Raw genomic sequence first — 6,000 nt, 5'->3', positions numbered from 1 at the left:
ACAGCTCCGGCATGTGAACATGCAAAAAATAAGACAGCGGCCACCGTACACAACTTCGCCTACTGCTTAGGCTAAAAAATAAAACATACAACAATACTAATAAATAAACAAAAAAGAATAATAAAGCCGCACTCAAACGTCGGTAGCAATTATAAATAAGCGCGGGGCGGATACGCGCGTCGTCACACCGATGATTAGTCGACTCGAATTATAAATGCTTAGTAAATTAGCTTAAATGAACTATATCTGTCCTGTCGACGTACACATACATATGTATGTAGTACGTCAAGATGCACATTTAAAAGGATTGTATTTTTGTCTATTTTTGTTAGTATTTAAATATGAAAGGTCAGTATTTACATATATTGAATGGCCAGTATTTATTTATATTTATGGTTTCAAACATAGTTGTTACGGGTTCGAGTCCCACTGGTTGCCGCTGGCCAGACCTTTACCCATTTCTTGCAATTTTCGACTTTTCAGCATCTCGAATTTCGCTGATTCGTATAAAAATGCTGCGAATTTGTCAATAAATCTCTCGCAAATTTCGAGTTTTTTAGCATCTCGAAATTTGACGATTTATATAAAAAAAGTAAAAATGCTCCGAAAATGTAAGTTTATGAAAAATGTATCCGTAGATGTCTCTATGATGCTTTGTTGAAATTATTCTAAAAATTGTATATCGATGTTTATAATTGGCCAAGAAGACGCATTGGGGTTTACCTGTTAGGCCTTACTGATATGTATGTAAAAATAAATGAATTTATATTAAACAGTATCCATCGTATAGTATAAAAAAATAAATGGTCAGTATTTATAGTAAATGGTTAATATTAATGTTAAATGGTAAGTTTTATTTTGACGAATGGCCAGTATTATTACCTTTTGATTGGTATGAACACAAGATTGGTACGATCTTGATAAACAATTCCATTCAACAGGCATTGCTATTTGTTCTGACGAATGTACTTCAGATTTTTTTAACTGTACATTAGTAATATACACTGACATTTAATAATATAATACTGACCATTTTGTAGTAAAATATTGGCCGAAAACTTGATATTATTCGTTTATTTTAACATATCAGTAAATTTTGTTTGTAAACATCATTGAAATTAATACCAGTTTCGTTTATTATGATCAATTGTTGAATTTCATACCTTTTTCGTATAAATCTGATGCAATAAACTGACTTAATGTTTCTATGTAGACCTATAATAAGTAGAGGTAGGATAGCCAAGGTGCCGCTCATTGTTCAATTGTTGTAAATCCTTTGTAAAAAAGGTTCAGAAAACCTTTAACAATGCATTTACAACATTTGAACAATAAACGGCACCTTGGCTATCCTACCTCTAGTTATAAGTAATTAGTGCCATCTTCACGAATAATGTGTTTCTATGTCACATCTATGTAACTTCAAAGAGGAAATCTATTGTTTGTTTGACACGAATTTTGCAAATACATTAGTTGCCTTTGCTATAAATTTGGAGGAATGATGAATGCTAACGACCCAACGCACTGGAGATCAAATCGATTAGATGGAAGCTGATTGCGATGATGATTGTGAAACAGTGTTTTGTGTTTGGAATAATACCTTCTTGAAGATTAAGAACGGCAATTGGACATATTAGTCAAAATTAAGTACATGTATGTGTACACATTATTTAATTTTGATCAGTAAATACTTTAACCCAGAATCAATTACTCGTCAATTGATTCTAGGTGGAATTTGTAATCTAACCCGGGTTTGTAGATATACGTGTGTACATATGTATAGACTGTCTATCTGTATGGGAATGTAAAAGTGTAATTTATTTCAAATCACCCCTTCTCTCTCGTTTAGTTTCGCCCTAGATTGATTCTAGTGATTTTTTGTGAGGTGATTTTTCACAGGTGAGGGGTTTGACGGTGGGCATCAATCGCCGGCGGTAGGTACCTGTGTGTATATGTTTAATATATAAATTGAAGGCGGTAGGGGATGATGGATTCGGGTGGAATTTGAAGCAAATTGAATCTGCCGTAGGTGTTGTGTGTCGGTTCATCCAATGTGGAATGCGGCCCCTACGGTTGAGCGCGCCTGGCGCATTCCTTTGTCGGCGTCTGTGAATCATTCGGTGCCGACCCTGTGTCTGTTTACAGCCTCGCAGGTGAACCAGACACACCGTCTTCACAAACTTTTTACCGATGCCAACTACCTAGTAGACATCTGAGTAGTCTAATCTGAATATGAATGTACATTCGTACACGTGTATCTGTCGAATAAGTTTTTGATTTTAAATTTAGTCATTCACATCAAATGGCTAGAATTCTGCTGTAGGTACATATATGTAATATGTTGGAGCTATTATGCTGATAATGGAACTGTTGCGAATGTGATTAGTTATGAATGTGAGTGTGCCGTTGCAGGTTGACAATATGCCTAGTTCTCACGGTTTGATTTTTGTTTACTATAGAATTTAAAATGATAAATATAATATAAATAGACTCCGAATCAAATTTATCAATAGAAGAAAACCTAACATTATATCTTCATGCAATGCTTATACTTTTAATTTTATTAAATGTATTGGTTTTACATTTTTATATACAATTTCTTTCCAATACAATAATCTAATCCCTTGTTAATAATATTCCGTTAGTCACAGACATTACTAACAAACTAACCAGTAGATTCTATGACAGAATCACTAATAACCACACTGACACACACTTGTGAAGAGTCTCGGTGATTACAACAAAATGTCTATACCCTTCAGGTATAAACACAGATTACCTAAACACAATCTGCTTTAGATCGTTGACTTTATTCAATATTATGTATTAGATGAATTATGAGCATTTATAAGAATTGTAAATAGGTTTTTGAGCTTTTTTTCCTATTGTTAATATTAGAATAATATAATACTATGATAACTAACAAAATTAAATTAAAATTGTGAAATAGAAAATGATCAGTAAATCAATATCTATTAAAATAGATATAATATGTATTGTGAACATAATTTAGTAATAATAAAAAGCATTTAAAATTTCAAAATCAAATCCCTTGTTAGTCCAAATCTTAGCATTTCATAAATGTGTGTGAAAAATACAGCTACGAATATGTAGTCACATCTCACAAATTGATTAAGCAGGGTTTCTATTCTCTTGATATGCAAAGCTTCAAACGATTCGCGAACTCCCTGTGCCCTTTTCTTTCTTAGCGGACGGCAAAGATTCATGGGAAATAAATACCTCGCCATAATAAAATATAATTTCTCGTTCAAAAGTTATCGCAGTTTAATAACTAATTAAATAATGAGTTTTTATGAGGTAATTAAAACGCTTAAGGCAACACCATCGCCACAGGGAGAAGCGCGTGAAATTTCGACGGCTATAAGTATTTCGCGAATACTTATATGCGGCATCATCTGCAACAACTTTTAACAGATGCTTTTAATTATTCTTCCTAGAAATGATTTCGTATAATTTTTTTATGATGCGCGTAAAAGAAAGTTTCCGTGATTTTTGTTTCCGTTCAATTATATGTAGATCCACGGCTAAATTTCGTAATATGTGTGTCTGTATGGATTCCTTTCGACGGAGAGCAGTCTCTACGGATCGTCGACGAAAATCGATCATCATCGATCAAGTCGGTCCCCGGAAGAGACAGCAGACGTAAAAAAAGTGTGTATGTGTGTTATTGTTGTCGAAGAAACACGTTTTTCAATAAGCAAACAATCAGACCAACCAACTAATATGACCCTTTGTTGTATAAGTACTCACTTACCTACTCTCGTACGTTTTTCCCCGGGGGAAGACTGGATCTTCTCGAACGGTTTGCTACTTGAATTTCCTCCGAATTGTTTCTCGGCCGTTATTTACAGAATGCGTGCGCGCGCGCGTGTGTGTGTGTATGTGTGTGTTATAGGTTTGTATTTACATGCATATATGCGTGTGTTCTGAATTTCAAAAGGATACGTAATTGTTGCAAATGTCAGCTGTGCCTTGAAGTAATTGTGCACGAGGAGGCTTTGAATGGGAGGCCAACCCACTCGGTCGTTATGCCCGCTTCATGACTTTGATATGTGGTAACTAACAATCACACTTAAGTCAGGAGGATATGTTGTTGGCTTGTGTGAACCCTTTAGTAAATACGTTGAAATCGTTAAAATAAATTTCAAAATAGACTAAGTGGATTTTGCACAAAAATAGGGTAAATTTTTATATTATTATAAAGCTAGGATGTGGAAAACGAAAGCAAATTTGACTCTAGGTCATTTTCGCAGAAGAATTTTCAAAATAAAGTTTGGTCATCGCAAATTTTTTGAAATCAATTATTTTATTGGGTATTCAGCTATACTTATATATCAGTGGCGGGCCGTGAAGATCTCCCTGTTTTTGTCTCACAGCCTTACATGTGTGGGAGCAGGATACAAGGGGACTAGGTGACGTCATACCTAGGCTGTGCGACAAAAACAAGGAGATTTTCACGGCACGCCACTGTTACGTATACTTTTGGTTCAATTTATGGTTTAATACACATTTGGTTCAATTTATGATAATAAGCCGTCAAAAGGTTTTACATTATTGGAAAAATATTCAGGCTAATAAACAGATTTAATCATTGAAATAGTTTCACTAGAAAGTTAGCGTTACTTACATATGTATATTCGTTCCATTGATTCGATAATCGTTCCTTCTTTTATTGCAAATATAAATTCCCAAGTAGACACTCTTCAAGTAAATGTTTGCAGTTTGCCAAAGAGCTTGGAATTTTAAAATCTCAAAACTTATTGAAAAGTATATAAAATAACCTTTAGAAGCATAAAAACATGCAAATATACTTTTGTATAATACTCGAATATATTAATATTTGAAATTAATAAATGAATTGAATTTAAAATATTTAGATAATATTTAATTTATGAAGTATATTAATTACTATTTGGTGTAAATCTACATCTATATTTTATCAAGCTTCTCTTTGTCATTAACGTTCAGAAATCAAATTTTAAATAAGAAAATAATGTATGTACTTCTAATTCAATTTTGAACAATACTGTTCAGTGAGGACCGCGAGAAGGTTGTTGTTTATCCCCTCACTAGGAAAATGATCTGGGCAGGAATGTTACTTTGGGGAAGGTCTGTTAGTATCTAAATTACGTTTAATATACAGAAAATTAAAATTAAAGAAAAAACAAGATAGTAAATTTAAAAATAAATTACTATTATGTAAATTCTGTATTGATAAAACTACAAGAGTAAATACTATTAAAACAAGCTCCATATACCTTTTTATTTGATACATAAGCAGTGGATTTTTTCTTATTCTAATATCATCAGCAGTGTGATGCCTCTGACGTAAATACAATTCAACAAATGGTTTTCCATCAAATTCATAATGTGGCTTTCCACGAAGTTAATAGTCATGAAGTGGTATACGTATGTTATCTGCAGTTAAACAATTTATTTGATCATTAGCAATATTATTCATTAAACTAAATGCCCTTTCTGCTTCTGTAGAGCTTACAGCAATAACTTGAGCTATTTTCTTACCTTCTTGGACACTTTTCGGAATTCGATTTATTGATAAATCGCGATCGTCGATATAATCCCGCAAATTGTTCATCGAAATTTAAAAATTTACGAGTTCATTGAATTTTCAAGATTTGTATAATAATGATTGTATAATTTTGACAAAAATTATATGAATTTTTTAGGTTTCTAACGATGGGCTTTCGGAAACTTTTGGTTTTTAATCCCGGGTTTCCGGAAACCCATGGAAACCATTAGGGTGACACAACTGACTCTTTATGATATGGTACAGATTGAATTGGAATAGAAATTTTGTGTCAAAATATGTCACAATTTAATTCAGATGGAAGATTTTAAATGGGAACCATAAAATAGTATCCAAGAGTAATGCTACTGAGCCTTCTATAAAAATCTAATCTTAGCGCCTTCCCATTATTTATATAGTTCATAAAATAATACAAACACATTTTCAACGATAAA

Source organism: Arctopsyche grandis, chromosome 9 (genome assembly GCF_051622035.1).
Source record: "Arctopsyche grandis isolate Sample6627 chromosome 9, ASM5162203v2, whole genome shotgun sequence".
Classification (NCBI taxonomy): domain Eukaryota; kingdom Metazoa; phylum Arthropoda; class Insecta; order Trichoptera; family Hydropsychidae; genus Arctopsyche; species Arctopsyche grandis.
This window is presented reverse-complemented; position numbering follows the sequence as displayed.